The following is an 18,836-nucleotide window of genomic DNA, read 5'->3' as shown; positions in this document are numbered from 1 at the left end:
GTTTCCCGTTTACTGCAAAGACGTTCACCGTCCACTATACTATCCACTATCCACATTATCATTAGGAGAAGAGAAGAGAGAATGCATGGCATTTTGTATGACAGTTCTTTATTCCCTAAAAGTCATGTCAAAAGATGCAATTTTCTTTATGAAATATGTAGATAGATCGTAAGGCTCGTGGTTGATTAGGTTGGGAAAAATATGATTCAAATGACATTTAAATACGGCAGTGTAAAAGGGACGTAAATTATAGTGTGTCATGTGAGGATGATTTTCGTGACAATTATCATTGGTCATTTGTGGCAATACATTAAATATTCTAACAGTAAGTGGCTGAAAACAGAAGGAGTGGGAGACAACATCAAAAATATAAAATGAATATATATAAATAATGTATGCCATTTAGCAGACACTTTTATCCAAAGAGTCATACGTGCATACATTTTAGGTACAGTGGTCCCGGGAATCGAACGCACTGTCTTGCTGTTGTTAGCGACATGCTCTACCAACTCATCATCTGAGTACAAAGTACAATGTAATGTATTGACTCCAGACAATTGAATGTAAATGGTATTCAATCAACAAAAATGCAAATGTCAATGTACCTACAACTATAATTACTGCAACTCTTCAAACAACAAAAATAAACACTCTGAAGGAAGTGTCTGGTGTTTCTGAAAGACAAGGGGTGGAGCCAGACTGATTGGCTCGTTCTGTGACTTGTTAGTCATCATTAGGCAATTGATTATACAAGCCAGCATGTCACAAAAACTTTAAACCAATAAAAACCTTTCACCTTAAGGAGAAGTGCTAAGATGTGGTGATTAGAGAAGACCACTTGGGTTTTCTTGGGAGTACTACAACTTCTTTGGTATTAAAGCATCAGGCATGTGGCCATTCAGTGACACCTTAACATTAGCTTAAAGAAATCATTGGGAAAACATAAAAATCAGGAGCTATTGTTGTGTATTAGTGACTGCAGAGTTCTCCTCAAATACTCTGCTGGAGCTGAGTATGGCTGGATGTTTGACTCAGAGATTTTACAATTTTTAAACACATGTAACTGCCATTTCCTGCAATCTAGAGCAAAACTGTCCTTAAATGATAACAAATAATAATATATATTTTTTAAATTGAAACTTATTTTTTTAATAGTTGCTCAGCCAGTCCACAAGGTGGCGTAGCGCCCTCTTACCTTCCTTTGGGGAGAACCCTGAAGTGTATATCCTGCAGAATGGGTTTAAAAAGGACTACTATTTGTAATCATTCAAATACTTGTGAGCGTTTGCTATAGCCTGCCTGTAGTGCCAGATGGGCGGGGTTTGCACTTTTGCGATTATTCTACTGGTTCCATAGTTCAATTAAGCACAGATAAAGTATTTGAAATTATTTCAATTAGTATTTGAGACCAGGTCTGATATACTGGTCTTCAAGAGGGGGTTGGTGGGGCCATGGGGGTTCTATGTTATCCTCATTTTCAAGGGTGATGAGGGCACATGACCAATCAACCGTGAAAGCCATTGTATCCTCAGGGAGCTGGGATTAGCATCATGTCTTCCCTGAGTGCTGTTAACTCCATTAACTAAGTGCTGTTAACTCCATTAACTGAGTGCTGTTAACTCCATTAACTGAGTGCTGTTAACTCCATTAACTGAGTGCTGTTAACTCCATTAACTGAGTGCTGTTAACTCCATTAACTGAGTGCTGTTAACTCCATTAACTGAGTGCTGTTAACTCCATTAACTGAGTGCTGTTAACGCCATTAACTGGGTGCTGTTAACTCCATTAACTGAGTGCTGTTAACTCAGAGAGTTGCTGCTGCTCCACATATTTTTTTCGAGATGGCAACATGAATGGAGCATATGGAGGTGATGGTGTAGTGACGTGAGTGGGAGAGAGCTCATTGGTGGATCTGTCCCGAATATATCCCCTCCCACGTCCAGTCAGGAGGCCTCTCCCTGGGCCGGGTCACAGAGGGGGAAGTGAAGAGTAATCCAGTGGTAGTGTCCAAAAATGACATCCTATTCCGTATATAGTGTACTACTTTTGTCCAGGGCCCATAGGGCTCTGATCAAAAGAAGTGCACTCGTTAGGCAATCGTGTGCCATTTGGAACGCATGGTGTCTTTGGTCGGGGAGTGGCATAGAGGACGGCAGGACTCCCTCCTACCATCAGACAGCTAGGGAATTCTCATCTGCAGTAATTTCAATGGGTCTGACACGTTAGACCGTATGGCCACCAGACATCGATTTAAGCCTATGCCACCAATGGCACCGTGTCATCAAACCGGAGATGGCTTTTAAGGAAGCATCATTTTGTTCATAGAAGAAAAAAAAGCAAACATCACAGATCTGTTGGAGAAAATATGTGCAGTTAAGATATATAGTATAGTGTATTTTAAAGGCTTATACCTTCAGTGGAGTGTGTAATGTATTTCTATTAGGTCCTCGTAAGGTAGTGCCCCCATTTAACTGTTTATCTACCTCGTAGGAGGTCACAAGAGCATTCTGGCAGATAGGAAAGATTCCTTTCAATGTGTACCACATTGGATAACATTGGGGTCTCTGACTAAGGCATTAGGCCAACGTCTGAATCTCTGCAACTAAGACATATCAAGACCCTTTACCTTCGCCAACTCAGGCCTTAACTGCAAAATCATGCTCAAATGGAGTTGGACGTCACCAAGAGACACAGTTCTTAAAGTCTGCTCTGACTCCTCAGGAAGGGGTGACTCGGCGGGAGAGAGGTGGGCTGAGGAGAGTCGAGGGACAACAGAGGAGTAATATGGAGGTGACAAAGGTGACAAAGGGGAATGGGCGCTGAACTGTGTGGAGGAAGTTCACTGACATTTCCTAAAGGCCGTGTGGAATGATGTCCTTTACTGAGCAGTAAATCAAATGGAAAACTCAAGACAGGACCCTCTCAAATAATCAAAACTGGCCTCAACCAATGAGACAACTTTTATTTTAGTGTGTTGAGTCTTAAGAGCTCTAACTTTTGATTGCTATATGGTTTTATCATCTCATATTTCGTCATACACAGGTAAACAATATGAGTTTTGTGAAAAAGACAGTGGTGGGGGGGCATCAATGACTAGGCCTATCTTAAATGACAGACTAATCATGATGTAAGTGTAATACTCATCTATTCTATTTCACATTCCTCAGAACATCAGGATCCACATCCCTATAATTTGTAGGCTATATTTAATTCATATTTTGAAAGTGGATGAATTAAAAATGTCATAAGTTTCAATCACGTACGATGTACCCATACAAACTGACCATCTCCATTTAATCATCAAGTCATGGACAATAACTTCAAACGTTGTAAGATTCCACTACAATGAGCAATGACGTTGTTGAGCATGCGGTCCAATTCAGGCGAGCGGCGAGCAAACAGTCATTTACTTTGATATGACTTGAAAAGACACTCATCCTCCGCCTGACATGCAATCGGTTTGAAATCCTAACGCAGGAGAGAGGGAGAATTCATAGACTTCATACACCACATATCCTTTTAAATTGCCAGGTCGAGTCCATCTATTACCATTCCAAGTGTCAGATAGTAACTTACATAGAGAAGAAGATGGTAACAGTGCAGTAATGTTCTGTTTCTAGGCGATCGATTTTGTCCACAAAATGCCTTTTTTCATTTTTTTTTCTTATTCTACAGTCGTATTAAGGTTACCACAGTATTAGACACATGATAACACAATGGGGTCGGTTAGAGATGTACCCACCACATTTTACAATGATGATGATGGTGATGTGGTACACGTGCTTCTACACCTGCATTCTAGCTGTTTGGGGTTTTAGGCTGGGTTTCTGTACAGCACTTCGAGATATTATCTGATGTACGAAGGGCTATATAAAATAAAATTGATTGATTGATTGATTGATGGTAAATTGTGCATTACACATGAAAAACTTCTGAAGAACATGTGCTCTGCTGATGTACCCTGCTGTCACATCTCACAAGGACAGTTAGGAGGTGCCATACTTGTGGTCAACAAATGCCATTGAATGTCTTAATCTTCACGAAAACCTGTTTGTTTAAAAAAAAATCTGATATACAAAAATAATTATAAAGTACATGCATTTACTTCTGAGTCTGAGCAAATTGTACATTACACACTTATACAGAACATGTAGTCTCAGCTGTCATGAAGTCACAATGACATACAGAATTACTATATGTAATTATATGGTTAAAGATGCCATACTTGTGGTAAACATCATAGAATACCTGAATTCCCTCAAAAAATCTGCTGGAAATATATATACATATATTTGTCTCAGTCTGAGTAATCCAAATGACCTTAACCAGAGCATGATGCTGAAGCCCCAATGTCAATCAGGAAAGCTTGGGATCAATCAACCAATCATCATTAGTCATTATTTATTACATTTGCAGAGGTAAAAGTGGGGAGAAAGTGGGGGAAAACAGAACAATATTTTACAGTAATAAGTCTGTCACCCCCTATGGGCTATTGTCTGATAATGACATTGGTCTGCCACAACCACAGATCACAGGTGCCGATTGCCTCGCAGGCAAAAAATAAATCAAAACGTATTGGGCCACAATATGGAGAAAAAAAGCTTTTGGTCAAAGCTTGTCGCAAAAAAGCCACCCCTTTTTAACGATTCCAATCAAATCTGTTTTACACCCCGCTTCAGCTCGCCCCGAGCAAACGGAAGCACCTCACTCCATCTTCAAGACGGTGTTACTGTGTTACTGAGATATTTTAGAATCTAGGGGAAAATACTGAGCATCAATAAAATGTGTGTTACCCAGTGGGCAAAAATCGTTTAAATGACGTCTTTACAACCAGAAACCAGGCAAAAATGGTTTTGAAGACGTCATTGGTCATTTCAGCTATTGTAATGTCATAATGCTGTAATTTCAACAAGTTCTGCCCAGTTTTACAGCTGAAACTTCTATCCTTTTCCTCCTCCAAGAAACAGATAATGGCCACACATTGTATAGGTTTATACAGGAATCTTTGTTATGGCTTTTGCAAATGTGCAGACAGACATAACAGACCAGGGATGTCATCACTTTAGGCCTTATACACTTTTCTAATGTCAAAAATGGGGAAATCATTAGTAATACTGGTTGAGTATGTCAAATCCTCTAACTAAATAACACCATAAAAAAACTGATAATAAAATAGCTATAATTCCTATTTTAGGGAAAACTCATATTGAGCCCATTGGCATCTAATCAGTTGTTTTTATAGAACTGCCTTGTTCTGACGCTGGTTAGGCTATAGCTAGCCCTTGATCATAACTCTCAGTTCCAACACATCACACATAAGAGTCAATGGACAAAGGCGTCATTTGTAGGGGGGAGTTTTGTTATAATTTTGAATATTGACATGCATTGCTTGCGGTACGATTTTGGAAGAAAGAGGACCTTATCTTTCATATCGGCGAAAAATAATAATAACGAAAGCTTAAATGGATATACCTTTTATAGGGTTAGGGTTCCCACGCGGCCATATTTCCATGTTAGAATGCTTGTTTACGAAAAGCAGATGGAAGAGAGTGGACTACAGTCGGCTACAGTCAGACGACAGAACGATGTTTTGATGGGGGGTGCAGGATTTTTGTTGCCTGATTTAGATATGTTTCTGCTTATAATGTCCGACATTTTGGTAGACTATTTGTTAGTCAACTTGTGTTTAATTAGATACTGTAGATGCAGCGTCTCTTCTGTCATTATATGTTGCCCTAGAAGACTAATTAATGCTTTAATAAAACGCTCAAACAGATGCTGCGGAAGGTCATCGAGCAGGACGGGAAGAACTGGGACCAGCTAATACCCCACCTAATGTTCTCAATCCGAGAAGTACCTCAATCCTCCACTGGATTTTCCCCGTTCGAACTCCTCTACGGGAGGAAGCCACGCGGCCTACTGGACCTCGCAAAGGAGGTGTGGGAAGCCCAACCGACCCCATTACGCAGCGTGGTAGAGCACATGAAGACGATGAGGGAGCGGATGACAGCCATATGGCCCGTCGTGAGGGAACATATGGAGAAGGCCCAACGTGCCCAAGCCCAGGTCTACAATCGGGGAGCCCAGCCCCGAGATTTCCAGGTGGGAGACAGGGTGCTGGTCTTAATCCCCACAGCCGAAAGTAAGTTCCTGGCACGGACCATACGCGAGGTGGTTGAGAAGATGGGACCTGTCAATTACCGCGTTCGGGAACCGGGGAGACAGAAACCTCAACAGATTTACCACGTGAACCTGTTGAAGAAGTGGCACGAGAGAACAGCCTTGGCTGTGTATTGGTCGGGACCCAGGACGCCAACGGGACCAGTGGTGGTCCCGAGCAATGAGGACCTCGACCCTGCCCAGAAGCAAGAGCTCAGGGAGCTGGTCGATCGGAACACGGTGGTGTTCTCCGAGAAGCCGGGCCGCAAGACCCTCATTGAACACCACATCAGTACCCGGCCTGGCGAAACGGTAAGAAAGAGGCCATATCGGATTCCGGAGGCCCGGAGGGAGGCTGTGAAACAGTAAGTGGAGGCTATGCTGAGGATGGGGGTCGTTGAAGAGTCCCACAGTGCATGGTGCAGCCCCATCGTGTTGGTGCCCAAACCGGACGGTAGCCTCCGCTTCTGTAACGATTTCCGGGGGGTGAACGACATCAGCTTGTTCGACGCATATCCCATGCCGAGGGTGGATGAGCTCATCGACCAATTGGGAAAGGCCCGGTACATCAGCACCCTTGACCTGACCAAAGGATATTGGCAGGTATCGTTGGCAGCCTCCTCCCGGGAGAAGACGGCGTTTTCGACATCAGACGGGTGTTATCAGTACTGGGTACTCCCGTTCAGTCTCCACGGAGCCCCGCCCACATTCCAACGGCTGATGAACAAAGTACTTCGACCCCACCAGCAGTACGCAGCGGCCTATTTGAATGACATCATCATCCACAGCCAAGGTTGGGAAGAGCACTTGACGCGCCTTCAGGCGGTGCTGGACACGCTCAGACAAGCCGAGTTGCCCGCGAACCCCAAGAAGTGCAAACTAGGTTTCGAGGAGGTGGAGTACATGGGGTATTTGATCGCACGGGGGAACGTCAAGCCCCAGGAGAAGAAGGTTCACGCTGTGCGTGACTGGCCGTTCCACACACCAAGACACGGGACTAGCAGGATACTATAGCCGATTTATCCCCAACTTTGTGGCTATAGTTTCCCCCCTCACCGATCTAATCAGGGCCCGCCTCCCGAAAACAGTGAAATGGACGAACGAGACAGAAGCGGCGTTCAGCTGTCTGAAGGAAGCGCTGTGCTCCCATCCGATTCTCGTAAAGCCCAATTTCCAGGTGCCGATGGTGGTCCAGACGGATGCGTGTGATACGGGACTAGGCGCCGTTCTGTGGCAGATACACGATGGGGAGGAGGACACCATCATGTACATCAGCAGAAAGCTGGTTCCTAGAGAGAAAAAGTACTCCATTGTGGAGAAAGATGAAGTGGGCGCTAAACCCTCTCAAGTATTACCTGTTGGGTACCCACTTCACCCTGGTCACGGACCATGCTCCCCTGGTCTGGATGGCCAGGGGAAAGGACACAAACGATCGCGTTACCAGGTGGTTCTTGTCCCTTCAACGCTTCTCTTTTTTCTGTTGTGCACAGGTCAGGGGCGAAGCATGGAAACGCGGATGCCCTATCGAGAAGGGAGACGTACGTCTCACTGACGAAAGTTCCTTCCCCGACAGAGCTAAGGGGGGGGGGGGGGGGGAGACGCGTACAGCAGGTCAGCCACCAGGGGGAGACCCGTCGAGGCCTGGTGACAGACGGAGTATAAATCACAAGGCGATGACTCCATCTGCTGGACGTGCCAGGTCTCGGCGGTCTCTCCGCCCAGGACTAATTGGGGCTGATTGGGGAGTTGTAGAGTAATCACGGGCTGATTGCTCACCAGCTGTACAAGCCCCATAAAGCATAAAGCAGCACACAGAGGAAGACTGGGGGAAGTAAGGGGACTTCTGTGTAGTTGGAGACGGTGCCCGAGCTAAGACGTTTGTGTGCCTGACAGGATACAGCAAGACCCGGAGCCCAGAAGACGGAGAGGGTCTCATGGGGAGACCTATCTTTTTCTTTTGATTGATTATTTAATAAACACCCTTGAAACCCGAGCTCATCATACTCTGTCCGTGTAAATGTCTTGACCCCCTGGTGTGCCACAATACATACACAAAAACCTTCTAGGTCAATTAGGGGAGAGGTGTTGTGCCGTGAGGTGTTTGCCTCATCTGTTTTTTTTAACCAGGATCACTGTTCATTTGAGCAATATGAGATGGAACAGAGTTACATGCAATAATGGCTCTATATAATACTGTACTCTTTTTTGAATTTGTTCTGGATTTGGGGACTGTGAAAAGACCCCTGGTGGCATGTCTGATGGGGTAAGTGTATTTTTTATTTATTTTTTATTTCACCTTTATTTAACCAGGTAGGCCAGTTGAGAACAAGTTCTCATTTACATCTGCGACCTGGCCAAGATTAAGCAATGCAGTGCGACAAAAACAACATAGAGTTACACATGGGATAAACAAACTTACAGTCAATAACACAATAGAAAAACCTGTATACAGTGTGAGCAAATGAAGTAAGAAGGTAAGGCAATAAATAGGCCAATAGTGCCGAAGTAATTACAATTTAGCAATTTACACTGGAGTGATAGATGAGGATGCGCAAGTAGAAATACTGGTGTGCAAAAGAGCAGAAAAACCAAAACAAATATGGGGATGAGGTAGGTAGTTTGGATGGGCTATTTACAGATGGGCTGTGTACAGCTGCAGCGATCGGTAAGCTGCTCTGACAGCTGAAGCTTCAAGTTAGTGAGGGAGATGCAAGTCTCCAACTTCAGTGATTTTTGCAATTCGTTCCAGTCATTGGCAGCATACATGGACACACAGTTTTGCCCCCCCCCCCCCCCCCTCAGGTTTTCGTGAGGGGTGTGGATGGTGTGGATGGACATAATCAACATGTGCGCGATGGCGCACACGGACGCATGTGTGTGCCCGGTCTTACACAAAACACGTCTCTTCTTCTTCTTCTTTAAGGTTTTATGGCAGACTACCCCTATTGCTTTATTGCTGCCACCTAAGGTACGGATAGTGAACAAAACTAAAACTAAAAACATCACTTTCGGGAAGGGGGGGAGAATACCAACATCATATACAATACAAAAATAAAATGAATAAATAGTGATAAAACTGTTCTTAAAGTTGTAGCTACGTGTAACACTTGAAGCTAGCTAAGTGGCTATAATACTGTACCTTGTGGATTCATTAGCTAGGTAAGTGGCTATAGTACTGTACCTTGTGGATTCATTAGCTAGAGCTAAGGCAAATGGTTTGATATGTGGAATCTAAAAGCCAATTCGATTCACTGTGACAGTGAAAAACATACCTTTGGTTTTATGTCGCTATTCAATGTCAAAATCTGAAGTTCCAAGGAAAGGGCATGTCCCCAGGGTTGCCAGGTTAGCAAAAAGCCCAGTGACCTCTAGCCCAATGACCTCTAGCCCAATTACCTCTGAAAACCCACTCACAAAGCCTGAAAACTAGCCCCCCCAAAAGAGAAGTTGCCACATTTATCCAATAGACCCTTTTTCCATAATGTTATCGAGCGAATTAAGAAGGAATATCGATGTAATTTTTAACAATGTAGGCTAAGAAGCAAAATTCAGTTTTCCATCAAAATTATAATTCTTGTGAGTTTAAGAATATGTCGAACGAGAAAATATAATTTGCCCTTATTAAAGTCTCCAGATCAACAATATATGTCAATTTAACTTGTTTTGACTGCTTTGATTAAGCATCAGCCCCGAGGGGGTGTGGTATATGTTCTTAGTACATAGCCATTATTGGCCATATACCACAAACCCCTGAGGTGGCTTGTTACTATTATAAACTGGTTACCAACGGAATTAGAACAGTCAAAATAAAATGTATGGCATTCCCGTGGTACTTGGTTTGATATATCATGGCTTTCAACCAATCAGCATTCAGGTCTTAAACCACCCAGTTTATAATTGTAAATAAATCCTGTTTGCACATATAGTGCATTCGGAATTTATTCAGACCCCTTCCCTTTTCCACATTTTGTTACGTTACAGAGGTGCTGACCTGTTGCACCCTCGACAACCACTGTGATTATTATTATTTGACCCTGCTGGTCATCTATGAACATTTGAACATCTTGGTCATGATCTGTTACAATCTCCACCCGGCACAGCCAGAAGAGGGCTGGCCATCCCTCATAGCCTGGTTCCTCTCTAGGTTTCTTCCTAGGTTCTGGCCTTTCTAGGGAGTTTTTCCTAGCCACCATGCTTCTACACCTGCATTGCTTGCTGTTTGGGGTTTTAGGCTGGGTTTCTGTACAGCACTTTGAGATATCAGCTGATGTAAGAAGGGCTTTATAAATAAAATAGATTTTGATTTGATTTGATTACAGCCTTATTCTAAAAATTACTAAATATTTTTTTTCTCATCAATGCCCCACAATGACAAAGCGAAACAGGTTTTTAGAAATGTTTGAAATGTATAAAAAACAGAAATACCTTATTTACATAAGGATTCAGACCCGTTGCTATGAGACTTGAAATTGAGCTCCGGTGCATCTTGTTTCCATTGATCAACCTTGAGATGTTTCTACAGATTGATTGGAGTCCACCTGTGGTAAATTCAAATGATGGAACATGATTTGGAAAGGCAAACACCTGTCTTTATAAGGTCCAACAGTTGACAGTTCATGTCAGAGCAAAAACCAAGCCATTGAGGTCGAAGGAAATGTCCGTAGAGCTCCGAGACAGGATTGTGTCAAGGCACAGATCTGGGGAAGGATACCAAAACATTGCTGCAGCTATGAAGGTCCCCAAGAACACAGTGGGCTCCATCATTCTTAAATAGAAGAAGTTTGTAACCACCAAGGCTCTTCCTAAAGTTAGCCGCCCAGCCAAACTGAGCAATCGGGGGAGAAGGGCCTTGGTCAGGAAGGTGATCAAGAACCCAATGGTTACTCTAACAGAGCTCCAGAGTGCCTCTGTGGAGATGGGAGAACCTTCCAGAAGGTCAAACATCTCTGCAGCACTACACCAATCAGGCCTTTATGGTAGAGTGGCCAGATGGAAGCCACTCCTCAGTAAAATGCACAACAGCCCACTTGGAGTTTGCCAAAAGGCACCTAAAGGACTCTCAGACCATGAGAAACAAGATTCTCTGGTCTGGTGAAGCCAAGATTGAAATCTTTGGCCTGAATGCCAAGCGTCTTGTCTGGAGGAAACCTGGCACCATCCCTACGGTGAAGCATGGTGGTGGCAGCATCATGCTGTGGGGATGTTTTTCAGCGACAAGGACTGGGAGACTAGTCAGGATCAAGGGAAAGATGAAAGATGCAAAGTGCAGACAGATCCTTAATGAAAACCTGCTCTTCCAACAGGACAACAACCCTAAGCATACAGCCAAGACAACGCAGGAGTGGCTTCAGGACAAGTCTCTGAATGTCCTTGAGTAGCCCAGCCAAAGCCCGGACTTGAACCCAATCTAAAATCTCTGGAGAGACCTGAAAATAGCTGTGCAGCGACACTCCCCATCCAACCTAACAGAGATTGACAGGATCTGCAGAGAAGAATGGGAGAAATTCCCCAAATATAGGTGTGCCAAGCTTTTGGTATCATATCCAAGAAGGGAGAAGTCCACAATGAAACTGACATTAAATGTGGAGAATGATACATTTGCGATAGAGCTGTGATCACAATTGATAACTTTCAATTTAATTAACTAAACATGGCCATTAATAATTGCATAATAAAACAATTCTACAACAACAAACTGAGTTGTATGCTATTTATGAAATATGTTTGCCAGCTCCAAGTAGGCTACACAAGTGGCACAAATTGATTTGCAATTACTCCATTGATATCATCATTTCAACCTATTTATTGTATCAAATGGTAGGCTACAGTAGCCTACAATGGAATAGAAAATAATAGTCTACTTTACGGACAACAGATGCAAATGTACCCTATCATGAATGTTCCCTCTAATTTCTTTCCAGCACTGAGCAAATTTCAGGTCTGCTAAGCGCAAACACTGAGGCTGTGTTCACAGTAAATGCATCCCATAACATTTTAACATGGAAATAGCTGTTCTATCATTCAGCCTATAGTATCACTTAATGTGTGGTGTTCAATGTAGGCCTACATTCCATGTGACTTTTGAAAAAAACATGCAGGGCTTGACATTAACCTGTTTATCCACTTGTCCTTCAGACAAGGAAGTGACTGAAAATGTTTTTGTTTAATGCAATAAACCACTTTACAAAATAAAATGCATAATTATTTCCATACCATTATTACAGAGAATCAGACATATTATGCTACCCTCTGCCTGTTGGCTACTTAGCTTATTCAAGCATTTCTCAAAATACAACACTGCCCCTTTTAGACAAAAAAAAGCTCTTTACCTGACTTGCTTTTCAAAGATGACTAGAATTGTACATGTTTTGTGCTCTAGTAGGAAGCAATCACTACCCTATTTCTGACTATAAATGATCTATAACTGGGCTAATAACTCACTAACTAGCAAAGAATATGAACAAAATGTGCACAGGTGGCTACATGCAGCTCTCGCTTTGATCTCAAAACAAGCGCATCTACCCAGAACTGCTCATGCTGTAAACACAGTCTAGTTCAAAGTAAATGGCATAGATCTGTTGTGTCTTTGGCTATGCCGGATTAAGTGATATGACATGATATTCTATAAAATCCTTTCTCTGTAATTAATATTACCTGATTGAGCTAATCATGTAAATGTAATTAACTAGAAAGTCGGGGCATCACAAAATAATATTTATAGAGCTGTTATCTTCCGAAAATACTCTTAAAGACCTAGTCATTTTTTACATCAATAGCAGTCAATATTAATCGTCACCTTATTTCAGTCTCATCTGAAAGTTGTAAATTCTTGGTTATCTTCACGAACCCTGGCTAACAAGTTGAATCAGCAATACTAAATTGGGTTTAATTATTTATTTACAAAATACCTAACTAATCACACAGAGTTACATATACACAGAATGAATCATACCTTGATGATACCTTGATGATACCTTATGTCATAAAGGAAAACGTCCCTAGAGGACGGAACAGATATGACAGCTGGTTACACAAAGGAAAGTGGGTTGGGTTTGAGTGAAAGAGCGGGAAGACTGAAGAACAAAGGGAGAAGCGATGTCTCTATCGGGCCGTAGGCAGCTACTCTATCGTAAATACAGAATCGTATGCATTCTAAATTACCGCCCATTTGGAAAAGGAAAATGAAATAAATATTTACTCTGAGCTGCGCTTCGGTAGGTTGGTCGTAGATGCTGGTTGTGTTGGCCAACAGAGATCTTGCTGTCCTCGGAAGAATGTCTCTGGTGGTAAATTGGATATGTTGTAGTAACGTCGTTGTGTGGTAGATTGGGTACTCTGTCTGTTCTTTCCTAGCCCACGTTTGCAGCTGCTGTTGCTAACTCAACGGCTAGGAGGTATCACTTCTGTAGTGAATAAGAGTTCAAAGTTCATACCATTCGGAAAAGCTCACGCTGAGGTTGGCTTCGTTCTGAGATTATTATCTGAACCCTTCTGACATCGGATCGTCATCCTAATGTACCCGGAACAGGAAGTTATACTGTCGTCAAGGCTTTATATAGGAAGGGAGAGGAGGGCGTGTTTCATAGTTTACAACCAATGTCTCTTCACGTGGGCGGGCCACTGAGTCGGCCCTAATTCACTCATGAAAACCCAACTCTCACATTTTAGAAGTTAAAATCACATTTCATCCCCTCACAAATAATTTTATATTCAAACATTTAAATTGCACAACAATTCCATGTGAATCTGATAACTATAATGTATAGTGTCAGGACCCGGTGCGAGAAACAGTCACTAATAAATCTGCAGAACCCAGAAGATGAGGCAGACACAGCAGTACTAAAGATGGTGGTTTAATAAAAGAACAAGATCTTCAGGCAAATAATATAAATCCACAATGTCCAAAATAAAGCCAAAAGGCAAAAAATGGATATCTTCCAAAACACAAAGAAAATCCACAAAGTGGTAAGAACAGCAAGAGAAAAAACAAACCTCAAAAGACTAATCCAAAAAACACAAGAACAAAACCAGAGAACCTCTGGAAACTCCAACAAGAGAAAATATATGTTCACAACAAGGCTTATGCTGGGGCTGGGTGCTAACATACAAACACTGAGCAAAGAACTGAGGAACACACAGGGTTTAAATACTAACAAGGGAACGACATACAGGTGCAAACATTAATTAGAACAAGGAAAAAACAAAAGGTTCAAAAAAGGTGCAATGGGGACATCTAGTGACCAAAACCAGAACAGTCCTGGCCAAAACCTGACAGTATAGACTTTCCACTGTACAGTTTATGTCATGCTATCATTGATGAGAATGTCTCAGATGACAACCAAACTGACATCATATTCATTAAGTACCAACGCATATGTTCAACTGGTTGGATTACCAAAATATCGTTAATTTCCCCCCACCTTCTGATGTTCCCAGAATCTCTATGTTAACCAAGGGATTTTCAATAGTCACATCAGTAGGGTAGAGAGAGAGGAAAAAAGGGGGGAGAGGTATTTATGACTGTCATAAACCTACCCCCGGGCCAGCGTCATGACAGATCCATATATGGAAATGGCCTATTTGCATCTAGGTCTACTGCAGCTTTGATTGTTTATGCCGCACCAGTCTGTGTGGAGTACGGGCTAATAGAATCCTACTCCAATACGTTCTGCCTACAACAAAATCTCTTGCATAGTTCGTTTTGTTTCAGTATGTTGCATTGAAACTGGCTAATATTGCATTGATTCGATCACAATTGCCACAGTAAAGGGAAACGTTGATAGTGTTAACAGGGAAAACTCTAGAACAGCTGTCACCAATCTTTTCTGAGTCATGATCACTTTCTGAGTCATGATCACTTTCTGAGTCAAAATGCAAGCCGAGATCTACAGTTCAGATTTTTTTTTTAACATGACTTAAAAAAACGTAAGCCTATGCAACATTAACCAATTAAAAACAGTTCTGTAGTAATGAGGTTTATGCAGTGCATTATCATTGCATATTGGCTTTGCTTGAATTGCCCTGCCAATGCATTGTTGTTCAGGCCATTTAAAAATATATATATTTAAACATTTGAAATAGGCTATATGATCCCGCTGGTAATAGATCTGTTGTTGTATTACTTGTGAGGAACAGCTGAGTGAGCATACATTTCAATAATTTCCATTAAATGTTTAATTTACTGGGCTGATGGTGCCTCCATCTGCTGGTCAGTCTCAGCGGAGGGAGAGAGCAGCAGGCTGAGTGTCTGCCTCTCAACATCCCTCTGCTCAACCTTTCGTCCACTGACACTAACCAAAAAGGGACACCGTCTTCCAGCTGATGGCGAAACTCGAGTCGCACCACATTATTTCTGCCTCGTGCACAAATTCATGTTGTTACTCCTATGAACAGAGAAAGTGAAATATTCCTCGATATTAAAAAAGACCCAAGTCGTTAATAATAACAACAACGCAACCCTATAGATACACTTTCATACTCATTCATTACTGCTGCAGTGCTTGTTGTAGTCATTCATTACTGCTGCACTGCTTGTTGTAGTCATTCATTACTGCTGCACTGCTTGTTGTAGTCATTCATTACTGCTGCACTGCTTGTTGTAGTCATTCATTACTGCTGCACTGCTTGTTGTAGTAATTCATTACTGCTGCACCGCTTGTTGTAGTCATTCATTACTGCTGCAGTGCTTGCTGTAGTCATTCATTACTGCTGCACCGCTTGTTGTAGTCATTCATTACTGCTGCACCGCTTGTTGTAGTCATTCATTACTGCTGCAGTGCTTGTTGTAGTCATTCATTACTGCTGCACCGCTTGTTGTAGTCATTCATTACTGCTGCAGTGCTTGTTGTAGTCATTCATTACTGCTGCAGTGTTTGTTGTAGTCATTCATTACTGCTGCACCGCTTGTTGTAGTCATTCATTACTGCTGCACTGCTTGTTGTAGTCATTCATTACTGCTGCACTGCTTGTTGTAGTCATTCATTACTGCTGCACTGCTTGTTGTAGTCATTCATTACTGCTGCACTGCTTGTTGTAGTCATTCATTACTGCTGCAGTGTTTGTTGTAGTCATTCATTACTGCTGCAGTGTTTGTTGTAGTCATTCATTACTGCTGCACTGCTTGTTGTAGTCATTCATTACTGCTGCAGTGTTTGTTGTAGTCATTCATTACTGCTGCAGTGCTTGTTGTAGCGCTGAGTGGAAATAGGAAGAACACACATTTTACGGGTGATAAAAGTGTTGAATACAAAGTGTTGACATTGCTGAGTAAGAACTTAAACATGAACTCACTCATAAAAACAGCAGCTCTTTGCTGTATTCGTTGACAGTCTCTCTCTAGTCATGGTGTTAAACGTTTTGAAATCTCACAGTATCAATTTTCCTGTTGATTTCTTATGCCTGCTACGATAATCTGAGCCATCCGATTGGCCAGTGGTATACAAGAATACAGTGCACTATATTTGCTGTCTGGGCCCACCGGGAAGAAAAGTTTGTACCTTCAGACACATGAATGGTTCCAAATGGCAACAGTTTGCCTACCAGGCGCGCAGGGCAGCTGAATCGGGTGCACTTACCGCCAACAGCCCTTTAATGAATAAAAAAAACAGGAAAACAAGGCCAACGAGGTTTAGAACTAAACCAAGATAAACCACAGGTTAAAACTTACAGAGGGTAGTAAGTTTTAAGTTCCTCGGTGTACACATCACGGACAAACTGAATTGGTCCACCCACACAGACAGCGTTGTGAACCTCAGGAGGCTGAAGAAATTCGGCTTGTCATCAAAAGCACTCACAAACTTCTATAGATGCACAATCGAGAGCATCCTGTCGGGCTGTATCACCGCCTGGTACGGCAACTGCTCCGCCCACAACCGTAAGGCTCTCCAGAGGGTAGTGAGGTCTGCACAATGCATCACCGGGGGCAAACTACCTGCCCTCCAGGACACCTACACCACCCGATGTCACAGGAAGGCCATAAAGATCATCAAGGACAACAACCACCCGAGCCACTGCCTGTTCACCCCGCTATCATCCAGAAGGCGAGGTCAGTACAGGTGCATCAAAGCAGGGACCGAGAGACTGAAAAACAGCTTCTATCTCAAGGCCATCAGACTGTTAAACAGCCACCACTAACATTTAGTGGCCGCTGCCAACATACTGACTCAACTCCAGCTCACTTTAATAATGGGAATTTATGGAAATTTATGTAAAATGTATCACTAGCCACTTTAAACAATGCCACTTAATATAATGTTTACATACCCTACATTACTCATCTCATATGTATATGTATATACTGTACTCTATCATCTACTGCATCTTGCCATCTTTATGTAATATATGTATCACTAGCCACTTTAAACTATGCCACTTTATGTTTATATACCCTACATTAATCTCATATGTATAGACTGTACTCTATACCATCTACTGCATCTTGCCTATGCCATTCTGTACCATCACTCATTCATATATCTTTATGTACATATTCTTTCACTTGTGTGTATAAGGTAGTAGTTGTGGAATTGTTAGGTTAGATTACTCGTTGGTTATGGGCGGCAGGGTGGCCTAGTTGTTAGAGTGTTGGACTAGAAACTGGAAGGTTGCAAGTTCAAATCCCCGAGCTGACAAGGTACAAATCTGTCGTTCTGCCCCTGAACAAGGAACAATTGAAAATAAGAATTTGTTCTTAACTGACTTGCCTAGTTAAATAAAGGTAAAATATATATATATATATATATACTGTATGTAACTAGTATTGAAATATGATGCAACTACACTGAAATATGTAAGAAAGTGAAAAAGCTGTGGAAATCTCAATGCTATCCAATGTGTAAGTCGCTCTGGATAAATGACTTAAATGTAAATGTTATTACTGCATTGTCGGAACTAGAAGCACAAGCATTTCGCTACACTCGCATTAACATCTGCTAACCAGTGTACGTGACAAATAAGATTTGATTTGAGCTCGTCGTTTCAAATTGGAGCAAATTAGTCAAAACAAGCAAGGAGGTGGGCAGAGCCAAGCACGAGCTAGCGAGATTCTACTGGCGCGTTCTAGTATTTATTTGCATATTTCCGTTAGGGAACGCCTATTCCGTGAAGTTCCTATTCTGTGAAATGCGCGTGTGCAATAACTTGCACTCCTTCCTGGTTGGTGACTACTGTTTCACAAAGTTGAGTGAAGTTCAATCTCGGGCTTCTCAATTCAAATCAATTCAAAGGGCTTTATTGGCATGGGAAACATGTCAACTTTGCTGAAGCAAGCGAAATACATAATAAACAAAATTGAAATAAACAATACAAATTTACAGTAAACTTTACATTCACACACGTTCCAATGGAATAGAGACATTTCCAATTGTGTAAAGTACTTATGTAGAATACTTGAAAAGTCGTTTTTTGGTGTATCTTTACTCTACTACTTAGATTTTTACAACTTTTAACTTTTTCTTCACGATATTCATTAAAAAATTATGTACTTTTTACTCCCTACATTTTCCCCGATACCCAAAAGAACTCGTTACATTTTGAATGCTTAGCAGGACAGGGAAATTGTATAATTGACACACGTATCAAGAAAACATCCCTGGTCATCCCTACTGCCTCTGATCTGGCAGACTCACTAAACACATGCTTCGTTTGTAAATTATGTTGGGGTGTTGGAGCGTGCCCCT

The sequence above is a fragment of the Salvelinus fontinalis genome, chromosome 2 (genome assembly GCF_029448725.1).
Source record: "Salvelinus fontinalis isolate EN_2023a chromosome 2, ASM2944872v1, whole genome shotgun sequence".
In the NCBI taxonomy this organism is placed as follows: domain Eukaryota; kingdom Metazoa; phylum Chordata; class Actinopteri; order Salmoniformes; family Salmonidae; genus Salvelinus; species Salvelinus fontinalis.
The sequence above is the reverse complement of the archived record's forward strand: the minus strand, read 5'-3'. Positions refer to the sequence as shown.